This window comes from Mandrillus leucophaeus, unplaced genomic scaffold (assembly GCF_000951045.1).
Source record: "Mandrillus leucophaeus isolate KB7577 unplaced genomic scaffold, Mleu.le_1.0 Scaffold194, whole genome shotgun sequence".
Classification (NCBI taxonomy): domain Eukaryota; kingdom Metazoa; phylum Chordata; class Mammalia; order Primates; family Cercopithecidae; genus Mandrillus; species Mandrillus leucophaeus.
In genome coordinates, this window is record NW_012101965.1 from 2684871 (window position 1) to 2701109 (window position 16239).

Consider the following 16239-nt stretch of genomic DNA (forward strand, 5'->3'; position numbering starts at 1 on the left):
GCCACCTCCGCGAGCAGTGCCACCCGAGGCCGGGGCAGCTCTGTTGGCGGGGGCAGCCGACGGACCACGGTGGCATATGTGATCAACGAAGCGAGCCAGGGGCAACTGGTGGTGGCCGAGAGCGAGGCCCTGCAGAGCTTGCGGGAGGCGTGCGAGACGGTGGGCGCCACCCTGGAAACCCTGCATTTTGGGAAACTCGACTTTGGTGAAACCACCGTCCTGGACCGCTTTTACAATGCAGGTGCGTGTGTGACCCCTTTGCCATCCCGCGCGGTCGGGACCCACGTTTAATCTGGCCGTCTTCGGGGCATTTCATTTTTCTGGGCGGGAAGCATTTACTACTTCTTGCCCCACTTTGGGGGCAGCGAGCGCTGCTGCGTGACTGCTCTTGTCGCTTGCTGCTCCGGGGAGAGCGTGTGTGTTTGTGAAAGAGTCTGTATTTGTGCGAGAGACCCATGGATCCACCCACCGCCCAACGCTGGAGCCCTGGGTCCCTGCGATCGACTTGAACTGTTCTCTAGCAGTGAGAGATATTTGCCCCAGTCAGTCCTTCTCCGTTCAGTGTCTCGGTTTCGCTTCTGTGAGATTTGGTCCCTGTTTTCCTTCTGCATATACCTGTGACCGTTTTAGATGAGGTTCTCCTTTTCTCCGTGTAGTTTTGAGAGTACAGGAACGATGACATACCGTGCACGCAGAGTGTAACTATAGTAATTTGCACGCCGTATCATGAGCTTCCCAACTCACCTTACCCTCAATAAGTTTTAGTAGCTTGAATTTCCTCTCACCAACCCAGACTTTGAAGTAATTACAGTGCTTCCAAAGGCAATAACATCACAACTTACACTGAACTTGTGTGGTATCTTTGTAAGGATTTTGGTGAAAGAACCACGGCCTGTTTTTTATTACCCCATAAACCATGATGGGCTAGAAAGTTTATAATTTAACATTGTCTGAAACACCTATATGCTATCCTAGTAATAAGATTAGTTTGGCCATTAAAGTGATTGCTAGCATAATCCATGAAAGAAATGTATCTTTTCAACCTATCTCAGATTTCAGAAAACGTTAAGGCAGTTCTAGTAACTGAAGCAATTAGCTGTTTGCAAATGTTAGGAATAATACCATGCTATCGAAATTAACTTTTAGCCTCCTGTACGTCCAGTGTTGAGAATATATACATATTTAAGTTTACATTTGTGGGTAAAAACTTGGTTTAATGGTTTCAAAACAGTATACTTCTTGCATTTGTGATCACATAAAAGGCTTTATTTTCCAATCTTGTTTTCAATTCTGATTCTCTTCAGTATCTTCCAAACACCTGAAGTAGGCTTATGTCAGTTTTGGAATTCAGCCAAAGCTGAATATTTTAAGAACAACAAGAACTTCATGTTAAGGAAGCCAGACTAAATAAACTAGGACTTTCTGGTTCTGGTATTTTAAAAATAGTTTTGGTCTTCATAACTGAGCATGGCTATAATGTATTATAGCTTGATTCTTTGGGTAGCTTGCTATAAAAGTTACATCAACGTAACTTTTCTAAAAATTATAGCACTCTTATTTTTGGATTATAATTTGGAAGAAGCTTCAAAGAACTAAAAGATATGAGAGGAAAATACCCAACTGAACACTTGAGCCTATTTTTATTGCACTGATTGGGCGTTTTTTTCTAGGGCTCTAGAAAAAAAATTTTTTTTAACTCTAAGCTAATTTGAAAGAAACTTTCCTAACAAGGCTTGGTTTCTGTTACTCTCCAAATACTGTCTCTGGGAAAGGGAGAGAGAGAATGATTAGAAGGGAGCTGAAGTTTGAGTGTGTTTCATTGAATCCTCCAAACAAGCCTATGAAGGAAGTACTTACCTTCTTAGGTGAGAAAACCCAGGGATCCCTAACTGGCCCTAGGATTCATAGGGAGTAAGTGGCCAATGCAGGATTCCACTTCAGGTGGCTGACCCTAAAAGGTTGTGCTTGGGCCAGGTGTGGTGGCTCACGCCTGTAATCCCAGCACTTTGGGAGGCCAAGACAGGTGGATCACCTGAGGTCAGGAGTTTGAGGCCAGCTTCCTGGCCAACATGGTGAAACCCTATCTCTACTAGAATGACAAAAATTAGCCAGGCATGGTGGTGCACACCTGTAGTCCTAGCTACTCAGGAGGCTGAGGCAGGAGAATCATTTGAACCTGGGAGGCAGAGGTTGCAGTGAGCCGAGATTGTACCATTGCACTCCAAACTGGGTGACAGAATGAGACTCTGTCTCAAAAAAAAAAAAAAAAAAAAAAAAAAAAAAAAAAAAAGGTCGTGCTTGGCCCTTGCTTTCTCCATTTAGGTGGGCTGAGTTACTCTCAGAATCAAGGGAAGCTCCCTATCTTGGAATCACGTGAGTGAGCTGGCAAATATCTTACCAGGCATTTAGGTGCATATGGAATAGAGGGGAGGGCATGCTCTTGGAAGCCTCTTGTTCCTGTGCCTTCCTACTGCTTCTTTCAACCTAGACAGGTCTCAGTTTAACCCCTGCCCATCTGGGTGGCATGAACTCCCAGGATGAGTGCCCTCTCATTCAGCATGAAAGCATGAAAGTGTGACAGAATGAAGGTAGTGCATCAGTTTCATCTAAACCCTTTGTTTTTATTTTATTTTATTTGTTTTAGAGACAGGGTCTCACTCTGTTGACCCGCCTGGAGTGCAGTGGCATGATCATGGTTCACTGCAGGCTCGAACTCCTGGGCTCTAGTGATCCTCCTGCCTCAGCCTCCCGAGTAACTGGGACTACAGGCATGAGCCACCACACTGAGCTAATTTTATTTTATTTTATTATTATTTTTTTGTAGAGACAGGGTCTTTCTATGTTGCCCAGACTGGTCTCAAACTTCTGGCCTCAAGCAGTGCTCCTGCCTTGGCCTCCCAGCGTGTTGGGATTACAGGCGTGAGCCCTTCACCCAGCCTCCCTTTGTTTTTTCTAAACTAAGGGCCGTGGAGTTTGATGGTAGTAGAACTTATTTTCTTCTGACTTCTAAGAGGGCTTATTCTTCCTCACTAGGGGTTGACAAACTTCTGGAGATGTCCAGATACTAAATATTTTAGACTGCAGTTTTTAAAAAACTTTTACTTCAGAATCAGAGGGTATTTGTGCAGGTTTGTTACAGAGATACATTATGTGATGCTGAGGTTTGGGGTATGAATGAAAAAAAAATTTCATTGTACCCAGTGGGTAGTTTTTCAGCCCCCTCTCTTTTCTCCTTCTAGTAGTCCCCACTGTCTGTTGGTCCCATCTTTAAGCTTTTTTTTTTTTTTTTTTGAGATAGTGTCTTGCTCTGTTGCCCAGGCTGGAATGCAGTGGCATGATCTTGGCTCACCATAACCTCCGCCTCCCAGGTTCAAGCGATTCTCCTGCTTCAACCTCCCGAGTAGCTGGGACTACAGCCGCATGCCACCATGACTGGCTAATTTTTGTATTTTTAGTAGAGACAGGGTTTCACCATGTTGGCCAGGCTGGTCTTGAACTCCTGACCTCATGATCTGCCCGCCTCGGCCTCACAGAGTGCTGGGATTACAGGCGTGAGCCACTGCGCCCAGCCTCCCATCTTTAAGTTTACTTGTACCCAGTGTTTAGCTCCCACTTAAGTGAGAACATGCAATATCTGGTTTTGGTGTCTTTTTGGTAGAACAATTTATTTTCCTTTGGGTATATACCTAGTAATGGGATTGCTGCGTCGAACGGTAGTTCAGCTCTTATTTCTTTGAGAAATCTCCAAAGTACTTTCCACGGTGGCAGGACTAATTTACATTCTCACCAACAGTGTATAAGTGTTCCCTTTTCTCTGCAGCCTCACCAACATCTGTTATTTTTTGACTTTTTAACAAAAGCCATTCTGACTGGTGTGAGATGTTATCTCATTGTGGTTTTGATTTGCATTTCTCTGATGATTAGTGATGATGAACATTTTTTCATATGTTTGTTGGCTGCTTGTATGTCTTCTTCTGAGAAGTGTCTGTTCATATCTTTCGCCTATTTTTTAATGGGGTTATTTGTTTTTTTGCTTGTTGATTTGTAGACCTTTCTTAAAAGCATAGTTTGTGAATATTTTCTCCCACTCTGCGGGTTGTCTGTTTACTCTCTTAATAGTGTCTCTTGTTGTGCAAAAGCTCTTTAGTTTAATTAGGTCCCATTTGTCATTTTTGTTTTTGTTGCGATTGCTTTTGAGGACTTAGTCATAAATTCTTTCCCAAGGCCGATGCGGAATGGTATTTCCTAGGCTTTCTTCTAGGATTCTTATGGTTTGAGGTCTCACATTTAAACCTTAATCCATCTTGAATGAATTTTTGTATATGGTGATAGATAGGGGTCCAATTTTATTCTGCATATGGCTAGCAAGCACCATTTATTGAATAGGGAGTCCTTTCTCCATTCCTTATTTTTGTCGACTTTGTTGAAGATCAGATGGTTTTAGGTGTGCGGTTTTATTTCTTGAGGTCTCTTTCACAACTTCTCAGCTCTGCCCTGTTACTCAAGAGCAGCCATAAACAGGACCTAAACAAAAGATCGTGACTATGTTCCAACCACACTTTATTCATGGACACTGAAATTTGAACTTCACATACTTCATAAAGTATGATTTCTTGCTTTATAACCATTTTAAAATGTAAAAACCATTCTTAGCTTGTAAGCCATGCTCAAAAAGAGATGGCCCGCAGGATTTGGCCCCTGTGCCATGCTGACCTTTGCTCTACACCCATGACCTGTACTTGAAAGTTGAGTTTTTATGAGATAGTGGGAAGAACATGGTCCCTCATATTAGATCTGAGTTTTCATCCCAGCTCTGCTGTGAACCACGTAACTGTGAGAACGGCCCTTCATTGCCTCCAGTGGTGTTTCTTTGCTTGTAAAATTGACCAGGCATAGAAGTGAAGGGGGAATTGAACACAGCTTTTAGGATCCCCTTATTTAATCCTGTGAATTTACAAAGGCAAGGCAGCATGGGATGCAGGCACAAAGTATTAGAACAGCATTTTCAAGGTTTGGCTTCGGGTCCTGATTGTCTTCTAACTTGGAGCAAGTCATTTAAAGCCTCAGAAAAGAGTGGAGTGTTGGAATAATTGGTATTTGAGATTCTGTCCAGCTCTCAAATTCTGTACTTTAAAATGACAACATTATTAAGACAAATGAGTCATTTCAGCTCATGGAGATTAAATGAACTGCTTGTATATATCATATTCCTGCCTCTGAAGAGCTCAGAGTTGGTGGGGAGGGCAGACCAATGCCTTTGCCATAGCAGTGCCTCTGTGCCAGGATGCCCTGGGCTCCCAGGAAACAGCTTCAAAAATCAGATTGAGGCTGCAGTGGGCTCAAGGGTAGCTTCTTATGCGTGTTTTTGTTTGCTTTTTTTCTTTTTGTGGAGAATGGGGTCTCGCTATACTGCCCAGGCAGGTCTCAATTTCCTGGGCTCAAGCTATCCTCCTGCCTCTGCCTCCCTAAGAGCTGGGATTAAAGGTGTGAGCCGCCACACCTGGCAAGGGGTAGCTTCTTAAAGGAGGTGACACCTGAAGTGAAATGGCAGGGTAAGCAAGGAGAGCTTAATGAAGGTCTCAACGTTTGCATGGGAAACAGTGATGTTCGAATAGCTCAACCTAAGGGAGTGAATAAGAACTTAGTCCCAGCTACTCGGGAGGCTGAGGTGGGAGGATCCCTTGAGCTTGGGAGGCTGAGGCTGCGGTGAGCTGAGATCATGCTACTGCAGTCCAGCCTGGGTGAAAGAATGAGACCCTGTTTCAAAAAAAAAAAAAAAAAAAAAACAAGAAGAACTTAAAGTTTGGTAACATTTTTAATAAACTTTCCCAATCTTTGTGTACTGGTATCTTTAAAAAGAATAGATTAAAAGTTAAACCTTTGCACTGATTTTTCTCGATCTGATTACTATTTACCTATATTTTAATTTCTTCTTTGACTACTCTTGTAGTTTGCTTTTTCATTTTCTTTCTGAGGTGAAACTAATGCTCTATTAATGCTTTTATGAAAATTCATCTTATTTATGTATACAACAGACTGTCACTCAGAGACAGCAAAGCCAAGCTGACAATACCCCTTCTTCGCCCTCTGCATTGTAGACAGAAAATTCTGTAAAAGCTAAGAGATGTCAATATCATCGTGTTGCCCTGGGTAGGTGGACAGATCCCAACTGGGAAGCTTTCCAAATACTTTTTTTTTTTTTTTTTTGAGATGGAGTTTTGCTCTTGTCACCCAGGCTGGAGTGCAGTGGCTCGATCTTGGCTCACTGCAACATCTGCTTCCTGGGTTCAAGTGATTCTTCTGCCTCAGCCTCCTGAGTAGCTGGGATTACAATCGTGTGCCACCACATCCAGCTAATTTTTTTGTATTATTAGTAGAGATGGAGTTTCACGTTGTTGGTCAGACTGGTCTCTAACTCCTGACCTCAGGAGTGATCTGCCTGCTTTGGCCTCCCAAAGTGCTGGGATTACAGGCATCAGCCACTGCACCCAGCCCTAAATTTTTTTCAAAATACATCAATTCTGTTGTTCTCTCATTTTGCTTATGAAAACACTGAACCTTGAAGAGGATATATTCATTCATTCAGATTAAATGTTTGAAGGTTCTTGCTTGGAGCACACTTTTTGTAGAAGCAGTATTGCACATGGTGGGCAGATTCTGGGACTAGCTTATAAGAAGCCTGGTTAACACAGTGTATGGAACCATTCACCATTTTAAACATTCGGGAAAATTCTGTTTCTGAAACCTAAAACCTGTATTAGAGCAATTACTTTTGCTTTCATCTAGCTCTGAGTAGCATCTTGGCCAGATGTAGGAGAAGCATCAACTTGGAGTGGTGAAAGGGGTGGGACTGTGGTGAGGTAGAGGACAAAGGGAAGATCAGGTGGCTGCAGGGAGAACCAGGATGCTGTGTGAAAGAGGAGGCAATGCCAGCAGGAGATCCAGCAACACTTTCACTTCCTTTAGGCTTCTTCCCCTTCTATTTCCTGCTGATGTAAGACCCAGGGATACTGCTGTGCTCAAGGCCACCTCACTCCCTCAGTGGACACAGGGTTAGCTTGGCTGCCCGCTTCCCATTTCCTTGCCACCAGCCTTCACATCCGCCCGGGCCTTGGCTCACTGCAGATTGCAATCTCTTACTCAGCTTTTCACCCTGTAGCAATCATAGGTAACAGGAAGGAAGCACATGCTAGTTGAAATTGTGAGAACTTAGCTTTTCTATTCTCATCCATGGTATGTTCCCACTTTACTTGAGCTTGTGACAAAAGTCGCTCATGTGTTAATATGCCATCTCGCTGGAGAGGCATCTGACCTTGCCAGGCTTTGGCTTCAACTTGCTTCCAGCAAAGCTCCTTAGGACTTCTAATCTTATTTGGTAAAACAATAAAACAAAACAGAACATAACTTTGTATTCCATCTATCCCAGATGGAGAAGTTCTTGAAAATTTTCCAGCCCACTTCTGCATTTCTACTTTCAATATGCTTTCCAAGTATATTATCTCATATATTTTGAAGTAGAGGGTAAAGTCTGTATGTCCTAAATAGTGGTTCCCATGAACCAGTTAAAAAATTTGGAGGACTGACATGTGTTTGCCAACGTTTAAATTTTTCTACATAAGAGTGTTGTTATAAGTGGAGAGAGAAAGTGAGGAAAATTGAGAGAGAGAGAGAGAAAGAGAGAGACAGAGAGAGAGAGAGAGAGAAAGAGACAGAGAGAAAGAGAGAGAGACAGAGAGAGAGAGAAAGAGAGAGACAGAGAGAGAGAGAGAAAGAGAGAGAGAGAGAGAGAGAAAGAGAGAGAGAGAGAGAGAGAGAGAAAGAGAGAGAAAGAGAGAGACAGAGAGAGAGAAGAAAATCAACAATCAGCCACCTATTGCCATGATTTCTTAAAAAGGAAAGTTTTATGTTAAAAAAAATTAGGGGGCACATAACTTTGGAATGAAGGGCAGATCTTTGCATACAGAAAACGTATGGAAAAACTCATGACTTTTTATTTATTTTTTCCATTTCTCCATGGATGAGTGAAAACTTTATCACACCAGTCAATAGAGTAGTGTTTAAGAGCCTCTGATTGGAACCACCCTGCAGCCCCTTCCCACCTTTCAGCCACTGCTTCACATGAGAAACGAACCTTAGTAAAATTATCAAAAGAGCAAATGTGGAGAAACTCGTAAGGCAAAACTCTGGTTAGGAAAGGATTTTAAAAAAAAAATCCCAGTGGTGCCCAACACATGATTTTTCTCTGAGCTGTTCACGTTCCCTGGCACACCATTGTGGCAGCTGCCACCCACCTCATATAAACCGACAGCACTGTGCTGCTTCTTGCTTTTTTGGATAATGGGTCAATTAAGGCAAAACTATAATTTTTTAAAAAGAGCTTAACTAGAAAATCGGACGGAAAAAAGCAAAATCAAAAAGAAAACTCCAGAGCACAAAAATAGATTAGTTTTTAGAGTACCAATTTCTTACCCCACATCATCAACTGCATGTTGTCATGACCAGCTCTGCTTCCTAGGCTCCCGGGATCCTGGTTTCTTTCCTTAATTTGGTCACCTTTTGTCTACTTGAGACATTATCAGTTGGTAGTTCAAGCTGGTTCCATCTCTAGGTGAAGCCTGTGTATTATATAAGTGCATAACACAGGCTTGTCTCACCAGTGGCCTTGGCTGGAGCCAGCCTTTTGGGAGTTCTCTGTTTATAGGGCAGTTCCCCTCTGGTGGCTATAAGAACTGTGCCCTACTTCCTGTATCAGAGGTCTGGTTAGAGGCCCATTCAGTTCCTGTTTCTGGTTTGCAGGATAAAATTGGTTCATACTTTCTTTGTGAAGCGGTAGGAGATGGACAAGCACAAAATCCAGTAAATGTGCAAGGCTCTTCAGCATGAGGTACCAATCGTGCCTACTTTTCCAAGTACTTCCTCCAAATGGTGCCTTCGAACACCACCCCAAGCCAGGAAAGTAGAGAACCATAGGAAAATGCATTGTTGGCTACTGACTCCAGGGCTGACAGTGTGCTATGCAATGATGGCCCCTCCCAGGAGGCCATTTGAGGGCCTTGTATCACACACTCCCCTTTCCGTCACCCATGGGACCCTCACGGTGGCTGTAGAACGTGCCAGCAGTCGCCCCACTCCACCTGGGGCAAGATGAGAGTGGGAAATGTGGTGGGGGTGGGCAGTGTTGCAGGAACCCACAGCTATGTGGTTATCAGAAGAAACTGGGAACCCACAGCTTTGGGAAAAATATATCTTGAAGACAGCCTCATCTTCCTGTAATTTGTATATAAGTAGGTGGGGAAACTGGCTAGATATGAGAAAGATCTTGAAAATTTTATTAGTGGCATAAAAGGGAAATAAAGGAAATCAAGGCAAAATGATAAATTAAAAATCCATTGGTGACTGTAATATATTGGTTTCTGTAGTTGTGGGTTTTTATTTATTTATTTATTTATTTTTTTAAAAGACGATCTTGCTCTGTCACCCAGGCTGGAGTACATTGGCATTATTTCAACTCCAGCTGCAACCTCCGCCTTCTGGACTCAAGCGATCCTCTTGCTTTGAGCACAGCCAAACCTGGCCAATTTTTGTATTTTTATGTGGAGATGGGGTTTTACCATGTTGCCCAGGCTGGTCTCAAACTCCTGGACTCAAGCGATCCTGCTGCCTCAGCCTCCCAAAGTGCTGAGATTACAGGCGTGGGCCACTGCGCCTAGCCTAGTTGTTTTAATGTATTAGTTTTTCTCTTTGGCCAGAGGTATTGACTAGAGACACTGATCGAAATATGTGCCAGGTTAGTGGAAAAGAAGGAAGGATATGAGACAAAGCCGATTTTCACAATCTTGTCTAATTGTTCAAAAAATGTAAATAATTGATCACTTACGTTTTATATGAATTTTATTTTGTAATGTTTTTGGTTTTCCAAAGGAAAACAGAAATAACTGAAGCTGCATTGTGGTAATTTTCTTAGGGGAGACAGGAGAGAGAATTTTAAATATGAAGGGTATCTCTTGTTTAATGAAATCATAGTAGATCAGATCTGTGTAACTTAAATGCCACAGAAGTTGCACAGGGTAACAGAAAACACTCCACTATAAGCAGACCTTTTCTGTTACAGTAGTTCATCGACAACGAGGAAAGCAATTGCCTTTGGTATATGATTCATACAGGAAGTAAGTTATATTCCTTTGTACAGGCAATCTCTAAAAATGATTGAGACCAGTTATACCAGTACTTTCCAATACTTGCAGCCTCTTCTATACCCGTGAACTCTTAAGAACTGGAAACATGGAGGAGAGGTGTCCTAGTCAGTATCAATCAGCATCAGGTTATCTGTCCACTGACCCCAAACCATATAAAACCAAGTCTTTGCCTAAGCCAGAGAATTCTCTCTCCTTTAAAAATGTTGATTACTTCTGTTTCTGTTGTTTTTTCTTATCTCTTCTTCTTCTTCTTTTTTTTTTTTTTTTTGAGACAGGGTGTCAGTCTGTCTCCCTGGCTGGAATGCAGTGTCCCAGTCATAGCTCACTGCAGCCTCTAACTCCTGAACTCAAGGGAATTTCCCACCTTAGCCTCCCAAAGTGTTGGAATTACAGGCATGAGCCACTGTGCCTGGCCTAATTACTCCTATTTATTATTTTAAAAAAGTCATCCAAAGCTATTACATGTCAAAAGCCTCCCCCCCCCCCCCAAAATAGAGACAGGGTTTCACCTTGTTGCCCAGGCTGGTCTTGAACTGCTGGGCTCAAGCAATTCATCTGCTTCTGCCTCCCAAAATGCTAGGATTACTGGTGTGAGCCACTGTGCCCGGCCATGTCAAATACCTCTTAATGTCACATTCAAGTTTTGTAATATGGTCATTATGACAAATGTCAGCTTAAAACCGGGGCAACCAGGACGGGAGTGCTATTTCTGATGTCCAGGGGCCACCGCTTTGGCCTGTAGCTAGATATTTCCCAATTTATAATTTGATCACTCTGAGGTTCCAGTGATTTTATGCAGTTGGGTCAGAATGATAGTATCAGTGAATCAGTTGTTCAATGCTACTCCTCCTCCTTTGATTATCTTACTCTTCAATAAGATGATCCTATTTCTTATAAAATAAGTAGGCGTGGCAGTGTAATTACCTATATCTTACAGTTGGAAAGGCTATGAGAGCGGCCAGATTAAATCAAGTGGTTGGATAGGAAGTCTTCCAACTTCCAAACAATACAGATGTTTTGTTCGCTATACTACAGTTTCCACCTGCAGTGAAAAACATTTCAAAACATTCTGAAGTACATGTTCTGTTTAAGAGGATCAGTTCTAATATTTTGGTCCACGATGGCAGTCATTATTATGAGGAAGAGTCATAGTAGTCACACAACTTCTGATCCCCTCTTGCTAGCAGATTTTAGTGACACCTTAATCAAAAAGCTGACTTACCTTTTTCGGTCAATGTCAGCAAGGGAACCAACTCAATAGTGGTTGCCAGTTGCTTGGCCTTAAGCTGTGAATTGGGCTTTCTTCAGGCAAGTCTTGGGTTGTTTTCTGAGCATGATGGTTAGATGGACTGTGATAGGCCAAAACCAGCCTTTCTCTAGAATGATCCAGAGAGCTGGGTTTACAGCACAGCCTGGGGACTGTTCTTTCCTTGTTTCCCTGAGATGTGCTGGCTCTGGAGTCTGATGCACTTTCCCTTAATGTGATAGCATATTCTAAGTAATTAAATTTTGTAAGCATTTATTATTAATTGCCTATAATATGCCTCTTACTGAATCAGGATGTATTGAAGAACTAAGAAGCAGAAGAAGGCATACATCTTCAGGAGTATAAAGGTTTATAACGTGTATCTGTTAGCATGGGAAAAACTGAAGCTAAGGGAAGCAGTCAGGAGGAACGACCTAGATTCCCCATTCCTCCTACCAGACTCATTCTTTTTAGAAAAAACATTTAAAAAATTTATGAAACATTTTAGTCATAAAGAAAGTATATAAAATAGTTTAACAGACACTTATGCATCTACATACTACCTAAATGTAATAGCTAATGGCAGTTAAACATTTTGACATACTTGTTTTACTTCTTTTTCTTTCTTAGAAAAATAAATAATTCTGGGTAAAACTAAAAGCTCCTTTCTATCTCATCAGTTTCTCTTCCTGTGAAAGTACATTCTTCATGGGAAGCGCCACGTTACAGTGTTCTAAACTATAATTTACAACAATCCAAAATAACGACTCTCTACAAATATAAACATATGTCAAATATTGAATTAATTTATTATGTAATGAGAAAAACCAGAAAGATATTAAAACTGGTTGAAAGGAGAGTTTGAAGAGCAAATATTATATACACACATACAAAATCAGGAATGGTGAAATGAATTTGCTAATAGATGCAAAATTGGCTAACATTATGTAAGGCAATTCTATAAGTATAAATGCTGGAGTCATCTATTCTAAAGGGTGGAAATCAATTGTATCTCTAGCAAACCATATTCATTTGTATTGCTGTGGACAAAAAATATTTGCATTACTATCAGTTTTGCACAAGGTAATATTTACCCCAACAGCATTGTAAAATAGCCAAATCACTAGGAGGACAATCAAAGGTACACACCCCTTTAAAATCAGATAATTCCCAGAGGGAGTGCTGCCCTAAGCCCAGCCCTCCACTGAAAGGATACTCAGTACCTTTTGACCTTTTCCAAGTCTTTGACAGCTCTTCCCTGCAGAAGGTTGGTCATTCTCGGCAGGCTCTATGCCTGTCTCTCCAAGTGCTCTGAACTCAGCCTGACTTAAAGGACCTGTTATTGTCTCTGCTACTCTGCCACCTGAAGCCTTTTGCCCTCAGAGGGTCCCAGAATACCTTGCTTTAACCAGGATTCCCAGTCATGGTTATTTTAGGTCAGGGAACGTGTACAAATTGACAATAGGATGTCAGTCCCCTAGGTTTTGGATATGAGAAGAGATATAAGCCATGTGGCAATAACCAAGTCAGGAATATGCTAGTGGGATGCTTGCAGTGTCTGGAAACCCAACTTCATTCTTATACTAGGATAATATAATTATTACTATGGGACCTTCATTAGTTTAGACCGCTCCAAATAAGCCTATTTTATGGAGGAGAAAGGTCCTTATTTTATTTTAGAGGGCTAGCAAACTGCTGTAAGATTACATAAGCTGACAAGCTGAATATATGACACTTTGGTCTTATAAATTAAAGCAAGCCACACACAAAGAGCATGCTTTACTGTGTGCTAGGCGTATGTGCTAATCACTCTATCACTCTATATGCGTTATCTTATTTAATCTTTTTTTTTTTTTTTTGAGACAGGGTCTCACTCTGTTGCCCAGGCTAAAGTTCAGTGGCATGATCATGGCTCACTGCAGTCTTGATCTCCCAGACTCAAATGATCCTCCTGCCTCAGCCTCCCGAGTAGCTGGGACTACAAGCATGTGCCACCATACCAGGCTAATTTTTTATGTTTTTATTTTTATTTTTTATCTTTTATTTATTTGTTTTTAAGACAGGCTCACTCTGTACCCAGGCTGGAGTGCGGTGCTGTGATCTTGGCTCACTGCAACCTCTGCCTCCCAGGTTACCATGCCCAGCTAATGTTTTGTGTTTTTAATAGAGACAGGGTTTTGCCATGTTGGCCAGGCTGGTCTTGAACTCCTGGCCTCAAGTGATCTGCCTGCCTTGGCCTCCCAAAGTGCTGGAATTACAGGCATGAGCCACTGCACCAAGCGTTATTTTTATTTTTTGTAGAGACAAGGTCTCACCATGTTACCTAGGCTGGTCTCAAACTCCTGAGGTCAAGTGATCCTCCCGCATCTGTCCCCCAAAGTGCTGGCATTGGCGTTACAGGTGTGAGCCACTGCACCCAGCCTATTTAATCTTTAATACAACTTTATGAGGCAGATAGCATCAGTTGATCAGTTTTTTTTTGTTTGGGGAAACTGAGCCCCTGAAACTGTTACTAACAGCGGTCTCAGTGTCACATAGCTACTGGGGGCAGAGTCCAATTTTGAATCCAAGTCTGTCAGATTCCAGAATCTATTCACTTATAACTTATGTTCTCCTGTCTTACAGAAATACATTTTCTATTTGAAAACATTGAAATAATTATTAATATCATAATTACAGACATCACATCAGCAGACATTTTTTTGGCTACTTAAAATCTGTAAGATTTCTTTCTAAGGTCTGTATAAAATTAGGTTAAAAAGGTGTAATTTCTGCCTTTTATGATTTTATAGTCTACTATTTGAATTCAGCAATTTAATAAATAATTGTTGGGAGCCTACAACATGCAAGATTATATAATGAACTAAGTAATGAATAAGTAAAAAATTCAAGGGAATATTTTAAGGACTTCATAATGTAGATCATTTCATTGAACTGTACACTTGAGAACAGTGTTTATTACTGCTGTAAAAGATGTGAAAATGCATCAAAAATAAAAAAATCTTATACAATATCATACTGTGCATTAGACTCCCACTTAATTTTTTTAATGAAATCAGTATCATAATGAAAATTACGTATGTAAATTCCAAGATTTTATTAAAAACCTGTCAGATCTCTTATAAACACAGATAAAGTATTATTAAATTTACTTCCAAGAGGGGTATTATGATTCCTTAATTAAGAAGAACTTGTTTATACTGACTGTTAGGGAAACAAATAGAGTTATTACCTGAGATTTAGAACCTTTTAAAAAATATGTTATTTTCCTAGTAGTGGAATTTGAAGTCCTTTGTATTAGTCTTTCCAACTTGTGAAAAAATCCAGGTTTTAGATAATTAAAATATGCCAACAACATAATTTCAATTTAGTATTTTTCTGACCTGTGTTACATAATAAAATTGTGTTGCTTGCTTGTTGATGATGTGTAGAGTGTGTGGTTCTTGGCTGACAAAAAATTGTCAACCTGCATGCCAAGCATTTGAAAGGCTGGACCAGAATAAGAATAGCAAATAAACAAACCAGGTTCCTTTTGATAATAAAGGTGGATGTAGTAGATGCATTGTCAATGCTGAACCATATCTGTATTATGATATACATAAAACATGACTAAGGGAGAAATCTGGGCTACCTCTGAAGGTTCTAAGTAACATTAATGAATGTGTACTTTATGTAACATTTCTTTTTTAAACATTTATGTAACATTTCTGATTGTTTTTGAGTCACATACATACAGTTGATATGCGTTAGTTCTTCCATGATATCTCCTAGATTGTTAGGAAATTGGTCTTGGGAAACTAGCTTTGGTTGATCCAGGGAAAATTGAGGTTTCAAATCTGGACAGTAGGATTTTAATTTTTCAGGCTGCAGTGAGCTGCAATTGCACCACTGCACTTTAGCCTGGGCAAACGGAGACCCTGTCTCAAAAAATTAAACAACAAAACACCTCCTGATCAGTTTCCCAGATATAGTGACCCAGTGCTTACTGTATACATAGAATTTGAGTAAGAAAAAGATTTGTAGATACTCTAGAGGAGCCTGGAGTCTGGTTTTAAAAACTGATATATCTCTTAGTGTGTGTATATTATTGCAAAGCAGGATTGGGGCACAAGTTGCTTGGCTTGACCTAGAGAAAGAGAACAAGGTCGTAGCTTGCACGTGAGTTATGACAAGAATAGTTGACTTGACTTTTCTTGCCGAGCAACTCAGTGCTACCAATATTTTATGTGCTTGAAGTACACTTGGCAGTTGGTAAATCTGAAATAAAATTGGAAAAGAAATACTATCCTAGACTGTTAACAGAGTTCCAGGCTTTTCTTTCCCTTATAAAACCAGTAGTATAGAAAATTCATTTAGCCATTAAATATGACATGTGAGTGGGTTACCCAAGGACCGATCCTGCGGTGATGATTGGAATGTCATTTTGCAGATCTGCGTTGTTTGTATTTCCAAAGTCTGAAAGTAAGGGCTGTCAGCATTAAGAAATCTTTGCAGTCACTTACAATTTTGACTTGATTACCATTTAACTTGACCATTGTGTTAGTGCTTACCAGTCCATTCAGCATATATTCAAAAAAGGGCACATTTGTCGCATCAGTGTTGATTTTGATTAATTTATGTTGAATCAAGTTACAAGTGACAAAAATTCATGCTTAGGAACATAGTGTGCTTACAAAGTTCATGTTTTGACATTCTTTTGAAGAAATCTAGGATGCGAAGACATACAAATTAAGAAGGCAGGCTGGGTGCAGTGGCTCACGCCTGTAATTCCAGCACTTTGGGAGGTGGAGGTGGGGG

The 16239-nt window shown here is 40.9% G+C and overlaps 1 protein-coding gene and 1 long non-coding RNA gene across 2 annotated transcripts in view; one reads left to right on the forward strand and one right to left on the reverse strand.

The window, feature by feature from the left end:
• The first annotated feature begins 6 nt into the window (after positions 1–6).
• Positions 7–16239, forward strand: part of MAP3K5 (mitogen-activated protein kinase kinase kinase 5) — a 298421-nt gene continuing 282188 nt past the window's right edge. The window contains exon 1 of the mRNA XM_011978430.1: positions 7–241. The gene's annotated coding sequence lies outside the window, so the exon portion shown is untranslated. The remainder of the gene's footprint in view (positions 242–16239) is intronic.
• On the reverse strand, positions 6560–8699 carry LOC105538550. Its single transcript, XR_001005927.1, has 2 exons — positions 8470–8699; positions 6560–7153 (listed from the first exon to the last, which is right to left on the reverse strand). It is a non-coding gene; the product is annotated as an uncharacterized LOC105538550 (long non-coding RNA).